The sequence below is a fragment of the Vespula pensylvanica genome, chromosome 15 (genome assembly GCF_014466175.1).
Source record: "Vespula pensylvanica isolate Volc-1 chromosome 15, ASM1446617v1, whole genome shotgun sequence".
In the NCBI taxonomy this organism is placed as follows: domain Eukaryota; kingdom Metazoa; phylum Arthropoda; class Insecta; order Hymenoptera; family Vespidae; genus Vespula; species Vespula pensylvanica.
The window spans coordinates 1,019,073-1,038,225 of NC_057699.1; the positions used below are offsets into that span (position 1 = coordinate 1,019,073).

The 19,153-nt window shown below is 36.3% G+C and overlaps 2 long non-coding RNA genes across 2 annotated transcripts; one reads left to right on the forward strand and one right to left on the reverse strand.

The window, feature by feature from the left end:
- Positions 1–3,773: 3,773 nt before the first annotated feature.
- Positions 3,774–8,651, reverse strand: LOC122634474. The gene is made up of 3 exons (XR_006328393.1): positions 8,388–8,651; positions 4,639–4,816; positions 3,774–3,972 (listed from the first exon to the last, which is right to left on the reverse strand). It is a non-coding gene; the product is annotated as an uncharacterized LOC122634474 (long non-coding RNA).
- A 5,166-nt stretch (positions 8,652–13,817) lies between these two features.
- LOC122634473 lies at positions 13,818–18,540 on the forward strand. The gene is made up of 2 exons (XR_006328392.1): positions 13,818–14,196; positions 17,924–18,540. It is a non-coding gene; the product is annotated as an uncharacterized LOC122634473 (long non-coding RNA).
- Positions 18,541–19,153: the final 613 nt, after the last annotated feature.

Below are 19,153 nucleotides of genomic sequence, written 5' to 3' on the forward strand. Positions count from 1 at the left end.
AGAGAAAGAAGGAAGAAAACACAAAGAGAAGGAAGATGAGAGAAAGAGAAAGAGAAAGAAAAAGAGAAAACGAGGTGCAAATTCCGGATAACCTGTATCCTGAAAAGCCCTTTGAGCTTCGGGATGCTCAACCGGGCATTAAGATTGGTTCAACAGCTATTTATAGATTGTATATAAAGTATCGGCAATGTATCGCAGGTATAGTCGTAAGTAGCGGCAAATGAAATAGAGAAAGAGAAAGAGATGCACGCTTCGTTGGATCTTAATGCGTCCTAAGTACCGGCTTATCCAAGGCTTTCGAAAGGCACAGCATACGTAATGATAAGGTCGCTTTGGAAGAGGGCCGAAGGAGGCCAAGCGAAATTGCGGGAGCATGCTCTTCGGTATTCCTCGAATAATTCGGCAATTCGCGTGATCGCGCAAAAGCGCTCGATAGAAGTACTAATACAAGAAGGGTGAGTGGGTTGTTTGCTAGAGGGTGGATGGGTCTATATTGGTAGTAGGGTATGCCGATATTACTGTCGATATAGGTATCGTTGAATGTGGGCCAAGAATGGTAATTCTTGGGAGGGAAACGAAAAGAGAAATTATTTTGCAACTATGGGAAGAAAGAAAGAGAGGAAGGGAGAGATACAGAGAGACAAAGAAAGAGAGAAAGAGAGAGAGAGAGAGAGAGAGAGAGAGAGAGAGAGAGAGTGATGATATATATATATATATATATATATATATATATATATATATGAGAATATTGGGAATATGCAGAGCGATTAAAACAGTATACGTAAATCTTGTAAACTTCCCAACTACTTCCCCCATTCCTCTTAGTACAGTTTCGTGAGTTTTAGATTAATAATCTCGATACGATAATTTATAGGATAAAAAGGAAGAATAAAATAGGATCATTTTCCTTTGTAGATTGGTACGACTTAATCGACTTGTAGTTTTTCTTAAGATTTTAGTCGATTCAATTCCTTCCCGGGTTGCGAAACTTTCACCGTATTCATTAAGACCGACATTAGACCGACCTTTAACGAAGTCTCATCCGAGTTACTCGCGAAATCGATAGGACTTTATTAACGTGACGTGTCTGAATAGCAGCGAGGTAGGCTAAAAAAGACATCCTCGTTTCTCTCGTTATATTCATGAAAGATGCAAGTGATGAGATAGAGAGAGAGAGAGAGAGAGAGAGAGAGAGAGAGAGAGAGTGAAAGATAGAGAGATAGACAGAAGAACTATCTCATTTTTCAAAACGAACCCTCAACGAGTTCTGTTTGTCAAGTCTAGCTATACTTATAATGCTTTCTTTCTTTTTCTTTCTCATTGCATAAAGGCATGTGAGGAAAAATGCAAAGAGGAAATAGTGTGGAGGAAAGAGCAACTTTTACCACACTTTCTCTCTCCTAGTACGAACGACCAAAAGAGATACGCGGTTGAAGGACTTAAAGCCGTCTCTTCCTTGTTCGACCCTTTCAAATGACGTGGCTTAACGTACCTCCTTTCGCCTTGACAAAGGAAATATGGTAGTTATCTCTTGGTCTTTCCACTCTTTCGTCTCTGTCTCTCTAGCGAATCGGTCGATGTTCCGTGAAAATTCTTTCTTTAGATAGAAGAAACGAAGGAACGTTGTAAGAAGCTTTTGGATATCAAATAGCTATGATTTTGTAGTTCAATCTTTCTATCTCTTTCTCTCTCTCTCTCTCTCTCTCTCTCTCTCTCTCTTTCTATTTTATATTTATTTATTTTTCTCATTTTATTTTCGCTCTTTTTAGCGAAGAGAAGATTTCATTTCTATCGGATAATTAATTATTTCAAGCAAAGTTAAATCAAAGATGCGTGAAAAGATGGACGAAGTTTTCTTAACGCGTAACATCAACGATTTCTTGCTCAACTATGATGGCTTTTAATGACCGAAAGTCTTCTTGGATCGCAACGATATCACGTTCGTGACTTTCCGAGATTGCTGACGTAACGGGAATCTTTATTAATCTTAAGAAACACGAGGCATTAAAACGACAAGGAAAATTTTTCAGTGTATCGATTCAACTTCTCTAACGTGTAAATCTTTTATATCGACATTTTAACAAATTGCATTGTGTTCCATTCTATAATTTTATTCTCTTATCATTAGTAATAGTGTAATATTAACACTTGTTATGTAATCGAAATGTATATGTTAATACGCATAGATTTGCGTACTTATGCATATATTGTATGTATATGTTGTAATTTACATATTACATGTTTACTTCCTATGGTACGTTATGTATTGAAAATTATAGTAATTGCTATGAAATAACTATTAGTTGCATATTTAATTAATCACTTATAATTAACTAATGCTAAGTTAAATATTATATAATTTATTAATAATATAACAACAATGAAAGATTGTTACTCTTAAAGATATTATAGGATTGATTACACGAATTTCTAGAGCATTAAAATGTGGCGTAACAGATAAGATTATAATAAAAATCATGAAATACTTTAAAAAGAAATTCGGCGTGAAAGCACAAATGGAACTTTGATGTGGTTAAAGGTAACGACATTCTAGCTGAATATACTTTCGGAGATGTACTTTGAAACGATCCATAATACATATACATATATACAGCGTTCTATTTGATAACAACGATAAAAGTCGAGCAATCTGACATAAAAAGAGAGAAAGGGAGAAAGAGAAAGAGAGAGAAAGAGAGAGAGAGAGAGTGAGAGAGAGGGGCGGAAGAAAGAGGGAGAAGGAGGGAAAGAGAAGAGAGGACGAAAATCGTTGAAAGCATACAACAAAAATATCGTCGTATAACAGACGATATTCGTAGAAACGATTTTTTTTTTTTCAGAAGATATTTTCCCATTTGACCGATTCATGAAAGAATAACCTTTCAATTCGATCGTTTGCGAATTGTAACCTTTAAAGCTTTTTGTAAAAATAAAAAAAGAGAAACAACGAACGAACGAGCGAGCGTTCGAGCGTGCTGCTATCATTGTTTATACAAGGAAACATTTATCGCGACATAAATCGTTAGGTCTTACTCACTAGCTCGTTAGTTAGGATATTTATTAGCGTAATTTTGTCGTCTATCAACGTCTACGAATAAAAATTAACATAGGTCGGTAGGTTTTGAATACTTTATATTCTTATTTAGAATCACTCGTAGGGATATACATGCGTAGTAACTGTTAATATACGAGAAATAAACATGTTGAAATATAATCAACTATACGAGGAAATAAAAATACAAGAATGCTAACTATTCTCTCTCTCTCTCTCTCTCTCTCTCTCTCTCTCTCTCTCTCTCTCTCTTTCTCTCTCTCTTTCTCTTTTCTCTCTCTCTCTCTCTCTTTCTTTTCTTCTCTCTCATCGTCTACAAAAGTCAGACGAATTTTTACAAGGTACCTTTTACCGAGCGTTAATATTAATATGCATTTCACTGGTGTAACTTTACAAAAATATCTTTAAGCGGAATTTAAATAATATATTTTATTATACCGTCACATAAGCCGTCGTCGCCGCCGCCACTACCGCCACCACCACCATCACCATTGCCTCCACCGCCGCCACCACCGCCTCCACCATCGCTACCACCACCGACCGCCGTCGCTTTCATTAAGCCAACGCTCTGTTGTTTGAATATTCATTAAAGCTAACACAATGGTATAACTGCTCGTGCCGTTCTCGATGACACCGATAGCCTTATCCGATTTTAGAATAATCCGAGTACTTTCGAGGCACGTTTACAAAGAGAAATCGTACGAGCCGTCTACGAGACCTTTGCTCCTTTTATCTCTGAAACTGGAAAAGCAGCAGGACTTCGTTACGACCGGTTAATCGAACCAATCGATCATTCTTCTCCGTGTACGCCTGTGTCGTTTGACGTTTTTTCCACCATTTTTCATTCCATCCACGAACTTTCTCGTTGGGACGGATCGTTCGTATTGTTTAGAGCGAACGGGATCGTAAAGCGAGCGGCTCTGAAAACGGTTAACGATCCTCGATCAACGATCGTATTTCGATGCGACCAGCCGAGAAGATATCGCTAACGTATTACGTTCATCGATACCTAAACGTCGTTCGATAACTGGGATTATGATCGTATCGTCCTGCCTACCTTGACGAAAAATAATGGCTCTTCGTGAAATAAATCGAATTAATGGGGTTTGTACATTCGGTAAATAATAATTCATTGATGATTTTCATTGATACCGATATCAAAGGGATGACAACAACGAAAAAAAAAAAACAGAAAAAAAAGAAAAAGGAAAAAGAAGAAGAAGAAGAAGAAGAGTAAAAAAGAAAAGAAAAAGCGAATAAATTTATTGTTTATGAACGAATTCATGAATCTTCAATGAATAAAATCCAATAAGAAGTTTTGAGGGAATATTTATACCGTCTCTTTGACGTGTCGAGAGAATAGAAGAGAATAGAATCAATTTGTTATCTTTCGGCTACGATAGAAGCGCAACGAGCTTTAAGGTGTGAAATCGATTTCTCCACGGGGTTCCCTCACTCTATTTCTCTCTTCCTCCCTCCCTCCCTCTCTCTCTCTCTCTCTCTCTCTCTTACCCTCTCTCATTCTCTATCTCTTTCTCTCTCGCTTTTCGTTTCTCGTGGTAGTCACATTGAATATACATGCTCACCACCACCAACCGATCGACCTCATCCGCATTCTAATCAGCTCTTACTTCACACGGCCAGAAACAGCTTGCTGAACTTTAACTCGTTATCCCGCTCGACCACGGAAATGCTGTGGCTGGTTTGGCACGGTCGACCGATTCGTCCGAAACTCGTCTGAGAATGCTTTTGATGTTGATGTCACTAGAAAAAAAGAAACAAAATTTATTTTTACTCGCACTCTCTTTCATCGAGATAAGGAGGAGGAATTAACGAAGACGATGTAAAAAGACGGCTAACGATCCGTATACGAGAATAAGATGATGTTAGGAAGAAAAGAAGTGGCTTTTTTTCTACGAAACCTAAGATATATCATAAGAATGGTAACGATGATAATGATAATGATGATGATGATGATGATACACGCGACAAAATTCTAATAGATTCTAAGTAATTCTAAAGAATAATGATATATATTCGCGAAAATAACGAACACGATATTTTAGTTCTCTATGATAAATTTGTAATGAATAGTCCTGATCGTTCCATCTATGCATCCTTAAAGTATGATTACATTGCGATCACAAGCCCAAGCTTGTTAAATGTTTAATAATTACGATCCTCGTAATCACCATTTAAATGGAGTTTGGATAACGCATCACGTTGTGGAGCTTTACGAACTATTGTTCGTACATATATGGTAGCATATAAACTATCATTTAATATCTCAATATTCTACAGATATATATATATATATATATATATGTTTGTGTGTGTATATAGTGTGTGTATGTGTGTGTGTATATATATGTATGTATATTTATATGTAAAATTTATCTAGAAATTAATGAGAAAAAGGAAAATCGAATGAAGAAAAGTTACTGGAACTAGAACGAGTAGGTATTCGAATAAAACTGAGCAATCCTTCCTTCGCTTTTTCGATTTAAATTGAAGTTGGAATAGAAATTCGAGACTATTGATCTTCTCGAATAAGACGAAGACACGAAAACTGAGATAAGAAGAGCACTGGTAATTCTGGTTAGTTGAATCGATCGTTTTCTCTTCTGGACATACTCCCTTGGAAGTTTGAGCTCGGGGATCAACGCTAAATGTAACGAGATGCAGCTTCGAGATTCTAGATGTGCCGAAAGGACGAGCTACGAGGTGAAGTCGTTAGTAGAACAATACTATAGTTACGGCTGGAAACGCGAGTGCCATCCAAACGTCGAAATTGGACGTCGTGGGACAGTCGGCCATAAGCCTTGTAAATCGTATAGAGTCCTTTATAACGAAGCGTGCGCGCGCTCGCGTGCGAGAGAGAGAGAGAGAGAGAGAGAGAGAGAGAGATAAATTGATAAAAAGAGACAAAGAGATGTATTCATGATATCGAATTCTAGTGAACTGAAAAGGACAAAACATCGTTGAATCTTTTGCGAGTTATTCGCATTACATGCATACAAGCTCGAGATATTCCGCATGCGATCGACATTCCATTGACGGTGACATCGAACATGGTAATCTCGCGTGCGAATTCAAGTCCGCGTTTAATTCGGAATTATCGATGAATTATCGAACCTTGTGTTTGTGATAACATATCAAAGAAGGTTTTGTATCGAACGAGAATATATCTTCGATTTTCCCTATTCTATCTCTATTTTGTATATCGTTGATATATTCATTGATAAAAATTTATTATATAGAGATAAAGATTTTTCCTGATGACATTATTGCCTTTATCGAGAGTTTTTTTGTGGTATTCAGTAACGTGTGAATATATATCGGGAAATCTCGTCTCTCAAATATGAATCCAATTTACGTGGAACACGTTCCTCACGTGTACGTCTCGAACGACTTCTTTCTATCTCTCTCAGATTCACACTTTCCATCCGTACGCGAGAGAAACGTGCGACACGATGAAAATCTAATCGTAAGGAACCTCTTGGAATAGCAAGCACACCAGGATATTTCCGTTTCTCTTTCCTTTCTCTTTCTGCTTGTCCCTTTTTTTTGTTCTCTCGTTGAAGTATGCGCGCGCTCGCACACACACAGACACAAACACAGACACAGACATATATTTATACAAACAGAAACTATCTCTCTTTTCTTATTTTTCTTCCTCTCAATTTTCCATTCAAGTTCTTAAAGAATTGTATTCTCTCTCTTTCTCTCTCTCTCTCTCTCTCTCTCTCTCTCTCTCTCTCTCTCTCTCTCTCTCTCTCTCTCTCTCTCTCTCTCTCTCTGTCGTATTCTCTCCATGTTCTCTCCCACTGTTTCTCCTTTTTATTTCTAATTTTTATTTCTTTTCTTTTTCTGAAGATTTTCTTCCCCATAAATAATGTTTAATCGACGCTTTCATCTTCTCCCAGAATCGTTTCACTTTTCCTACTCCTCGTAAACAACTCCGTTTGCTATGGTGAGCGAGCAACGGGACGAGGATTAAGCGATGAACATTTTGCGATTAAAGGGATCGATAAGGGTTTTATTGTGCGACGAGACAAATCGCCCGGATGATATCGTTTTTCCGGCACTCGGCGCTGCGCGAAATTTAACGAGAGCTTCATTTCTCTGAAGAACGATAAAGCGTTATAATTCTGATGGAGAAACAAGAGATGATCTCTTGGAAAAATGTGACTATTTATAGAATCAAAAGAGAAGTATTAGTCGATTACATTCTTAGATACTGTTAAGTATTATCGATCGTAGAATATTAAAAGGAACCTTATTATTGCAATTCGACTCGTAATCTTATTATAACTCACGTTATACGAGAAATAAGATGACGTCGCAACGTCATCATAGTGGCATCAAATTATGCCGTTGTCGTGTCGACTGCAGTCTCGCGTTCTTGTTTAGAAATTTAATGCTTGCTCTCGAGTCGTGCAACGAGTTGTGCTCGCACTTTCGCCGAGTAGTTTGTGATATCGTAAATCTCATAGTAGCTGGTAGACGAGGGGTGGCGATACTGCGTTTGGAAAGTCGTCGATGTATTCACAGGATATAACGTATCGATGTCGAAGCCTGGAAAAGCCGAAAAATAAGTATATCGTCGGCGTCGTCGGTATCGTTCGAGGAAGAAGGGGATGGAATGGGAGTTTGGTTGGGTAGGAGGAAGAGGAAAAGGAAGAAAAGGAAAAAGAGGAGGAGGAGGAGGAGGAAGAGAAGGAGGAAACGGAAGAGTGGGCGACGATGGAGCCGAAGTTACCATCGTCGTGGAACTCACGAGAAAGGGGAGGAGTTATGGAGGGTAAGAGCAGAGAGGGGTGCTTTTGAAAAAAGCCGAGGAGTTTCTGTTTTTCCTCGGGAAACACGCTCATGCATCGTGGAAGGGCAGGAGATTGGGCGGACGAGTGGAAGACGTAAAGAGAAGGGAACAAAGCGAGAGAGAGAGAGAGAGAGAGAGAGAGAGAGAGAGAGAGAGAGAGAGAGAGAAAGAGAGAGAGAAAGAGAGGAGGAGGAAAAAAAATTGGGGTGGAGAAAGAGGGGGAGGAGAGAGTCAAACTCTCCTTCGTTGAATATTCGCCGATGGGGAAGACGATACGCTTGTGTCTACGCGCACCACAATATTACTAGCTTCACTATGGACGAACCTAAAGGGGAACGTATGATGAATATATATGCGGAAGATACGCGTATATCCAGTGGTATAGGTAAAATACATAGAAATACGCAGAGTATACGAGAAGCCTACATATACGCGTAAATGTGCGAGCGAGCTCTTCTGGAAAAGGGACAACGCTTCGCTGTTTAAATTGCTTAACTTTAAACTTTCACTCACGTATGCAAACTAATGCAAACCGAAGGCTCGTGGAAGGAACTGCAAACAGCTCACTCGGGAGTCCCCAGCATCCGCGCTCCCGGGACGCAGCAGCCTCCTCTCGACGCCATCCACCCTCTCGACGAAACGAGCCTTTCCTACCTATATATCGGCTGTCCTAATTTTCCCGCTGCTGCGCCACTCCTCGCTATCCAACCAGTCAGCCAACCAGCCAGCTAACGCAGAGACAATCCTTCCTTTGGCTCATCGCTTTGTCCTTGCGAGTGTTTTCGCTTAACCAAATGAAGACCTAGTAAAGCACGTCATTAGGAGAAGCTACATCTTATTCGTCTAAGTTTGCACTTGTCTGGTTATGACGGTGGTAGTATTATTTCTGTACAGTTAGGCTGTCATGGGACGTTTCGATCTACTACTGTTTCTCCGTGGCTTTCTCCCCGATAAACAATATCTTTGTATTTGACTATAGTACGGTAAAGATGAGACGCTCGAGTACGAAGCTATCGTTTGTTGTAAGACAAATTTACCGAGACAGGTTGCTATATAATTAACGATACTTCGTTAGATTCAATTGAGCTACTTCCTTGTCTCCTCTCCCCTTCTCTCTCTCTCTCTTTCTCTCTTTCTCTCTTTCTCTCTCTCTCTCTCTCTTTATCTATCTTTCTATCTATCTATCTATCTATCTACCTATCTATCTATCTATCTATCTATCTATCTATCTACATATGTATCTATCTACATATCTATCTATCTCTTTCCATTTCAAGCAACTCGTGTGCGCATTCGCGCAAGATAACGATTCGGCATTTACGAATACTCAATTAATCAGCCATCCTGATTTCCCCGATAATTTTGGAATCTAACTTAAATACGGAGTAAAGCTCGCGTTAGAATTTAAACGGAAGTCAACCAGCTTTACGTAAGTTTCATGTAATCGACAAACCGTCGAGATACGAAGGTATACTAGATGCTTATATGTATGTATATATGTGCACATTGGAAACGAATAGAAGGATGTGGGAACGAAGTGAGAGGAAAGGTAACGATAACTCAGCGAAATTATCGAGATTGTCTTTCGAAGTTTCCCAAGGTGTGTGCTACTTCTGCGGGTAATTTAAAGCAAGACCGTAAGTAATAATCGATGATACTCAGGCGATGTCTCTAGAGTATATAATATCTACGAAAGTATAGTTATACCTATAGTATATATATCTTGTATATATATATAGATCCTATGTACAATATGTTTCGCGTTCTATTATATTAAGAAATATTGTAAATTTAAAACGGAACTTAACATTTTCATGAAAGTTAACTAACGCGATTTTAACGTGACTCAATATAGTACTTTCTTCAAAAATATGCAAAGAAAAATTGTTGATTTAATCGATTTTCTTTTTTTTATCCTTTCTTTTTGAGGGAGAAGGAGATCATCCATTTTATAAATGTCCTTCAGTTACGCGAAGATTTCATAGAGTTCATCTTTTCGTTTTGGTTATTATTGCCATCGGACCATTTTTGAATTATCGTCGAACGTTAAAACGAAATGGAGTGTGATCGAAGAAAATTACCGGAAGGCCGGACGAGAGTAGTTCGATTAAATAGTGTTGGATGGTTTAAATGAAGTTATCTCGCTCGGTCGTAGAATATTTTCGGAACAATGATCTCTTTCTTTTAAAATACATTATTCATGACTTCAATGGACGATTAATCGTACGCCTTTAAGCTGCTGGATTATTAAGATGGATCGTGTCCATAGACCGATGAAGAGAAAGAGTAAAAAAAAAAAAAGAAAAACAAAAAAGAGAAAAAGAAGAAGAAACAAAAAGAAAAAACATAATAAAAAACTTAGACTTAGGCGATTTGCAAGGAAAAAGTGGTGGGGGTAGCCGGTGGTCGCAGTCGTTGAAATACTCAAGAACTCTAACCGACCCAGACGACTTCCATTAGTGAATGTCGGCCTTGATGATCTTTCCATTAGTATGTTTCTAAATCGCATTAACTACGAGACAAAACGATTCTTATTTAACGTCAGAACTATGACTGGATTTTCGCGTTATATTTCTGATTCGTCGATTCTCAGATCTCAATAAAAAAACAATTACCTGAAGATAATTAATAATCGCATCATTTACATAGGTATATCTTGTCATTCTGTTCGTACGTATTCGTTATGTCATGAAGCTATTATCGAACGTGATACCAAAACGGAATAATTAAATGTAGATAATCGTAAACATATCTTATGATAATTCTCTTCGTATGTATTACGTATGTATAGGATTTATTTCTTGTTAATATACATTACGATTATAATTTCGAAATATCGGACTGTGCAGTATTCGGTCTTATTACGTTTCCGACTGCCGTAGGAATTACCGGATTAAAAACGGGGAGATCGTGAGAGGAAGCGAAAGGGATAGAGGAAAAAAGACAGAGATAGAAAGATAGAGAGAGACAGACAGACAGAGACAGAGAAAGAGAGAGAGAGAGAGAGAGAGAAAGAAAGAAAAAGAGAGAAGGAAAACGGATCTAAGAAATAAATGATTCTATTTCCCAAGAGAGGAAGCGAAGTGAAGGATGCTCCGTTACTGTACCCTACAGCATCCATGTATTCTTCGAGTATGTTCTTTATTTCACTTTCGTAGTATACTGTACGGATATTGCTTCTATTAGAAACAATTTTGCCCCGTGGCATGAGATCCTTGATATAAAAGTTAGACGTTCGCCGTAGTTTTGGCTTGTACGATCTTACCTCGAAAAATTTTTCGCGAAGGAAAAATCTTTTTTCCTTTAGCGTGAGAACTCAACGTTATCAAATAGAATTTTCTTGGTCGCTCTTTATATATATATATATATATATATATATATATATATATATATATTCTTTTTTTTACGGGCCAAGAAATAAAACTATTATTTCCTCGTCGTCGATTCTGCAGTTTTTACTAACGAACCGATTTCAACGATTTCATACCGAACCGGAAGACGGAAAATTCGAAAGACGGACAAAAATTCTCTTGACTCGTGTAATTACGTTTAGAATTAAAGCGTTCTCTTAACCCTCCTGTCATTAAGTTCGATCTTCGTTGACCGTACTGATTACGAAGCGGAGAGAAACGTTATAAAATATTTATAACCGATTTTATGTTGACTCTCTTTGCGATTTTTCCGCTTAGTACGAAAAGGAAAAATCAACCCATAAATGTAATCTTCTCTCGTGTAAATTATAATGAAGATAATAACGTACGTGACTATAATAAAGAGCTATTCATCGAAATATATTGTCATTACGGTACACGCGTTCGGTGATTCAAATAGCGATATCTGTTCCTGCATCTATTATGCCGTACAACATTCGCATTATTGTTGAATTTCGTACAGATCTTTAATACATATGTATATATATATTTTTCTCGATTTTTTCAATCACAAATATTAGCGCTAAGCGGATATTTTGGTGGAAAGTATTTCCCAAACGATTATATGATCGATCAATATGAGAAATACGTTTATTGAAAATGCAAATACCCGTATGTCCACTCGAATAAACGTTAATCGAAAGAAAAAGCATAGTTGAAGTGTTATCATAGAATGTGTATAAAGAGAGAAAGAGAGAGAGAGAGAGAGAGAGAGAGAGAGAGAGAGAGAGAGAGAGAGAAAGGCAAATGGAAAAGAAAGACAAAAATTAAAAAAAAAGTAAAAATAAAAGATGCGACTTTGGTGAATATAACGAACGAGTAAGTGCTCTAATTTATTTTCCTGATAAAGAACAAAAGCCATACAGTATGACCATGCATAAAACGGTTTTATGTGCATAAAGTTCGCATATTTCTTTCGTAAAAATTCCAACTTGAAACTCGTGTGAGCCTAAAGTAAAAAGATACATGAACATATATATATATATATATATATATATATATATATGTATGTATAAATATATATATCCATAAGTATGTATGTATATATTGTACATATATATACATATATTTTCTTAAAATGAAAGTACTAAATTATTTACAATCAATGTCTCTTTCATTGTTTTATATTGTAATATAGAATGAATAATAGAAAATACGACAAGGACGCTTGAAGGTTTCTATGAACATTAACCTCGCTTATCGTGAACTCTGTTTTTAATAGAAATATAAATACACGGTTAGTCACATACATATATATATGCTTACTCGCACACATATACATATATATAGAAATAGAGGAAGAGAGAGAGAGAGAGAGAGAGAGAGAGAGAGAGAGAGAGAGAGAGAGAGATCGTCATTGACTAGGTTGACGCATCCAGGTGGCATTCAATAACTGAGATTCTCAGCAAGCGATTATAGAAAAATGTGTTTGTAATGTCTGAGGAAATCCCCGTTATGAGAAATCTCCTGCTGATAGTTCAACCTGTTTCTCGATATTTCGATTAATTCTCATGGAGTATCATGTCAAGGTTGAAATCGAATGAAAACAGAACAGAAAAGTATCAATACAATATTAATTAATTCGACACGGTCAGTAGAAGGACGTAAATTAACGCAATTAATTTTTCAATATTGAAAATAATCTTTTTTAATTCTTTAAAATCATCTCTGAATCATATATTTTTTTTTATAATGAACGACTAGATGATAACGATCGATAAATATTGTGGAATGACATTCATGAATAATATATCAAGATGATGATAAATGAATTTTCCTCGAAAGACATTTTCTTAATTTGTATTCCTACTAGATCACAGTTAGATAAAATATTATCTTTAAATAGAGATAATTCATTAGTGTGTATTAGACATTTTCACGTTTCAATGGAGATTTTATTTATACTTCTACGTCTTCTTTAAATTCTTTTGTAAAATCCATCATTAATATATACATGTGTGTGTATGTGTAAATATGCGTATACGTCAAACTGGTTACTTAAATATCTCTAAGTCTAAAAAGTTGTTTCAATTATTCCACGAGCCAAAGTCAAAAAAGAAGAAGCAGGTTTAGCTGCTACATTAAGAACATAAAACATGTATTCTTTTATTTCCCAAGAGGACCGAGCGAAGGCTATGCCAAAAGTAAGCTTTCCGAAAACGTAGTCTTCTCACGATCAAGACCAATTCTGAGAGACGATCATCTCTTGTTTTAGATTAATCCGCCCCTTTATCTGTCTTTTTCTTACAATTAGCTCCGTGTCACGGATAGAGACTAACAATAAGATCAATGAGGGTATTCTTTCAAGATAGGAGAAAAGAAAGAAAGAAAAGGAGAAGCTATGCTCTCTCTCTCTCTCTTTCTCTCTCTCTCTCTCTCTCTCTCTCTCTGTCTCTTTCCATCTCTTACTAACTAACTCTCCCACTTCTTCCAAAGAAGCCAGGTAAGCTCTTGCGAAACGAGACACAGACAAATAGCAGGAACGAAAGAGAGAAACAGAGAGAGAGAAAGAGAGAGAGAGAGAGAGAGAGAGAGAGAGAGAGAGAGAGAAAGAGAGTATCTTCGAAGATTAAACTTTCGATATCTACTCGACGTTTTCAGTCGACTCGCAAACGTCGTTCCGAACGTGCACCTGTTTCGATTATCTCGTTTACATTATTTTACTTCTCTCGCGTGATACTTCGAAAATCTGATTTGTCGTGACGGCGATTGTAAAGGAAGTAAGTAAGCAAGCAGTACGTAGAGGAAAGAAAAAGAGAAAGTGACGTTTACATTCGTTGAATGAATCGATGAATAATACAAGAAAATAAAAAGAGGAAAAAGAAGAAGAACAAAAAAAATAGAAAGAAGAAGAAGAAGAAAAGAAAAAAGAAACGAAAGAGCGTAGAATTGTAAGTTTACATTACTTGAACGTGATCTTTGTTATTTCATTTTTATATAGTATAAGTTAATATTAACTCGCCGGCAATCATTCGGTTTAAATATCGTTCACTCCTGTGAAAATATTTAACAAATGTTTTATCAAGCTCAGAGATAGTAATTGCATGAAATATTTAACGAGAAGGTCATGAAGCGTGCAAAGTAAAAATTTTTTTCTACACTCATTCGATAATTTCAAATTTGTTCATTTCTGCTTTCTATTGTCCCTCCTGCCTTTCTATGATTTTTCATATGTATCATCGAGAATTATAATACCGTTCTTCTATTATTTAACATTACCTCCTGCCATATATTTCATTTTCAGGAATACAGTTTTCGACAAGACTAAACGATAAATTATTTTGAAACTGACCGTACATTTATAATTAATAATTCGTAATTCTCTCTCTCTCTCTCTCTCTCTCTCTCTCTCTCTCTTTCTCTGGTTTTCAAAATACGTCCATTACATAATATTAAAAGAAATGACGATTAAATAAAAAATAAAAGGCGATAAAATAAATAAGAAAAGGTGTTATAATAATCTGACGTATTGAATATTTAAAACCTCAGTTTCTTCCTTTTCGGAATTTCTCTCGTGAGTTATGTATATGAAGATTTAAGGATAGGTAAGGAAAAGGTAAGGGGAAAGGTTAGGGGGAGGGTTTTCTTAAATAGACATGGCAAGAAAGCAGTCAGGATTAAATGTTACTGAACGATAAATTCGAAAGTAAGATAACAGAATCGGAGTGCGATGCTTGTTATCTCTTTAAAGCTTCGGTCACTGTATCGCGGTGTGCTCTGGAAAGTCGAAAACTTTCTTCCGGAATTACGGAGAGTTTCTTACCTGGGGGAAGAAGATATACCGCAAAAAGAGAGAGAGAGAGAGAGAGAGAGAGAGAGAGAGAGAGAGAGAGAGATCGACCCGCGAGTTTACTTTCTTGCTCACGAAGAGATAATGCGTGACGTATTTTCGAGGAAACTTTCGACGCGATTTTCAAGATGTTCTTCTTCTTCTTCTTCTTCTTCTTCTCCTCTAGACTCCTCTTTTCGTACGCGCTTAATTACGTGCAAAAGGGCATACCCGCGAAATGCCCGGAGGCGCGAGTAATAAATTTAACTTTTCCACGATCATAATCTCATCTGAAAATTTTCTTACTAGCGTCTCTCGAACGTTAAGTACATATAGCCGAGATAAACGATATTATCTAAGTTGTAATCTCTATTCAATATTATATTCGTCAGAGCGATATAATATCGAAATCAGAAGATTCTTAGTTAAGAAATACGAACGCATAGAACGAACCTGATGTTTGATATTATCGAACGAATGAAATTATATGCGCATATACTGGTGCGTGTGTTTGTTACGTGTCATTACAAGTGGACATTGCTTGAAGCGACAGTAATTAATACTCTACTAGCTTCGTTGCTCCTCATCGTTGAAACACACGTTCAGTAATAATGATTCGACGTAAAAAACAGAATGACGAACGTTTCTATGAACACGTATGTATGTATGTATGTATGTTTGTTTTGAATTTTTGCTACCTTTTTATTAATGTCGTCATATCGAACTAATTGATTCGCAGACAGTTTCAAGAGGCTGCGGGAAAGATCGTGCGAGTTTTTTTTTTCTTTTTTCCTTTTCCCCTTTTTTTCTCATTTTCTCTTCATTTCCTTCTTCTTTTTCTTCGGTACTATCATTTTTATCAGTGAACTTAATCATACCTCTCGTTATTCTTTTCGAACTCTTCGATTTTACCATTAATCGTTGTTATCATTATCATATTTCTTTTTCTTTTTTTCTTTTCTTTTTCTATTTTTTTTTCTTTCTTTTATTTTTACATTCCCTTAACAAAATGAACATATAGAGCTTCGATTAATTACCCATTATCATTACTAGTTCACTATAAACTTTTTGTTTCGTTCTTTGGGTAGGATCGATCGAACCTTTATATCTCTCGTTGTAGAATATTTTTCATTATCTTTTTCTTTCCGTTTTCTTTTTTTCTCTCTCCTTTACGATACGATACTCATTAACGAGCTCGATCGTCTCGAATTTCCATTAACAATAATAATAATATGAACGATGCTTCATCATCGGTATGTACTCTTTTAGTAAATCTTCATTCTTCGACTCAATTTTCATTTCTCGTTGGATATACTTTGTCAAAGCGAACGCATTTTTACTTTTCTCTTTTTTCTCTCTTCTCTCTCTCTCTCTCTCTCTATATATATATATATATATATATATATATATATATATATATATATCTTTCTCTCTTTCTCTTTCTCATTAAAATTATATTCCATGTGATCGTTATCGCGAAGACGTTGCAAGTAGAAACGCGGTTTCCGTCTTTTACAAAACTTTGCAAGGTTTCTCGTGTTCATCGTCGAACTACGAAATACGATATGAAACGCACCGAAGCCCCGAAATGAAACGCACGAACTCTCTTATTCTCTCTCTCCCTCAATCTCTCTCTCCTCTCTCTCTCTTTCTCTCTCTCTCTTCTTTCTTTCTCTCTCTCTATTTCCCTTGCATTTCGAGAAATGCAGTCTCTGAGCAATTTTGTCCCCCGACGGAAAATTAAATCGAAACTTTCCGCAGCTGAATCGCTCGATCCTCCTCTTCTACTCGTTTTCCCTTTGGACCCACCTTCGTCGTATAATCTCACGTAACGCGATAGCGTTGAAACAAACACCCTGTTTTTCCTTCTCTCTCTCTCTCTCTTTCTCTCTCCCTTTCTCTCTCTCTCCTTTTCCCTTTCTGTTACGGTTTGCGTTGCAATTTTCAAGAACTCGATATGATTTTATTTACGTTGAGTTTATAATTAATAATGAAATCCATACAATAGGTTTCTCATCGTCATGTCCTTGTTTGCTTAATACTTCGTGACAAGCAAAACGATTCTTATCATGGATTTTATGATCGAGAAAATATTATCAAGAGATGTTGCATTTAACAAACAAAATTATATGAATAAACTTTTCGTCATTTTGTTAAGCGACGTTGTGCTAACTAGATTGTTGTAAGTATTGACTTTAGAACGAATAATAATGTGAGATATTGTATTTTCATGTTGAATTTAAATGGGAACGTATTAGCTTTCGAAAATCCGGTTATTTGGAACGTGAATGATGTAACTATAATAATATGCGCTTTTGCGTTGGACGCGTATAGTCGATCGATCAAATCCGTATCTATTTGCAAGAGCTGTTGTATAGAAGCTCGGATATCAGAAATCTTAGATATTGTGTGGCTTCCTTTCAATATTCGACGTATTTGGCAACTTGGAAATGTACCGAAAGCAGAGAAGATACACGGATGAATCCTGAGAAGGTTTCTATATATCGCTTGGTTCATATTTCCATTCGTCTAAAACGTGTTTAAATCTTTCCAATGAACTAAATCATGGAAAATATCTTATTATCGCACGTACGATTTTATCGAATACGAAATATAGTCGTAAAAAGAAAAAAGGAGAAGAAAGGAAGAAAAGAGAAAAAAAGATATTAACTAGTATCGGGAAAAATTTTTTTTCTGTGATTTTTGACATTTATGATTCGTGAAAATATCGAACTCGCTTAAATCGTTTCGTTTAAAATTTAAATTTATTTGAAATCTTCGAGGAACGTGCTTTAAAAGACATTTGTATGTATGTATATATTCATTTTTTTTTTTGCTTTTTTTTTTAGGACGGAAAGATCGGAGTTTCTACTACCAGTCGGAGGAAGAACATTCGAAAATGGATATCAGGATAACGTTGTTGTGTTTGTTTCTGTTTTGTGTTGTACCGAGATCGACCGTCGGTAAAAGTCGTTTTACCAATCCAGATCTTTTCTACTTTCCCGACCAAGCGGATTATCTAAAACGAGCTAACAAATGTCCGGATAACATGATTTTGTGGCTAGGAAATGGTCGTTGTTACAAAGAAGGTGAAAGAGGACCCTGCAATGTCGGCCGTGTTTTAGTAATCGACGAAAGATTATTTAAACCCTACTGTAAGGATATTCTACAATGATTTTTCTATTGCTGCAAAAGATGGCAGCACTCAAGAAAACCTAACGTTCGATGGCATGTTGGAAAATTGTTTTCATTGAACTGACTCCAAGATGACAGCACTATTTCTGTAAAAAACGTTTTCCCGCGGGAAACTTTGAATAACGAGCTTCTCTGCGAATTCGCAGAGTGGCAGCTGTAAGACAAATTTTCTTTATACTTCGAGAACTTGCGATGTGCCATTATGTCTTTTATTCATCTCTTAAAATGAATACGCGATAAATCGTTCGTTGAACGTATACGTTAAAGAAAATTTGTGTTACATTTTGCTTCTTTTCTTTATTAAAAGTTTTATCATAATTACTAATGGACCGTCGAGAGATTTAATTGTTACTCTCCCGATTTGATCGACTAAAAGCTTATAGTTATATAGAAAAGAAATAATATTATAAAATATCGTTAGCTCGCATAACGAGTTAGATGGATAGTGAAGTTTCAGTATCGTCTCATTATGAAAACTTATGCATCTGTATCGCTTTTTGTATCGTAATATACGACATTTTAATTACAGAAGTTGCAAAGCAGCTATAAACGAAGCCGAGCGTTTGTGCCAAGTTCTGTGAATTAAACCGTACTAATTTCATGTAATTTCATTCCAGCACGTCACGTCGCGAAATAAAATGTCACTTTGTCTTTCTCTTTCGTAAAAATGTACGCGTGCTCGGCCACGTTTTCGTATTATTTCACGCACGTGGCTGTATTTAATCGTTTTTATTTGTGAACGAAACTGAAGAAAAAAGAATAAACTGAGATCAAAGTGTTCATTTTATTTCAGAACGTACATATGTATTAAGAAAAAAATATATCACGTTATATATATTAAAAAAGGAATATCAAAGGATATGTATAAAGCATATATATATATA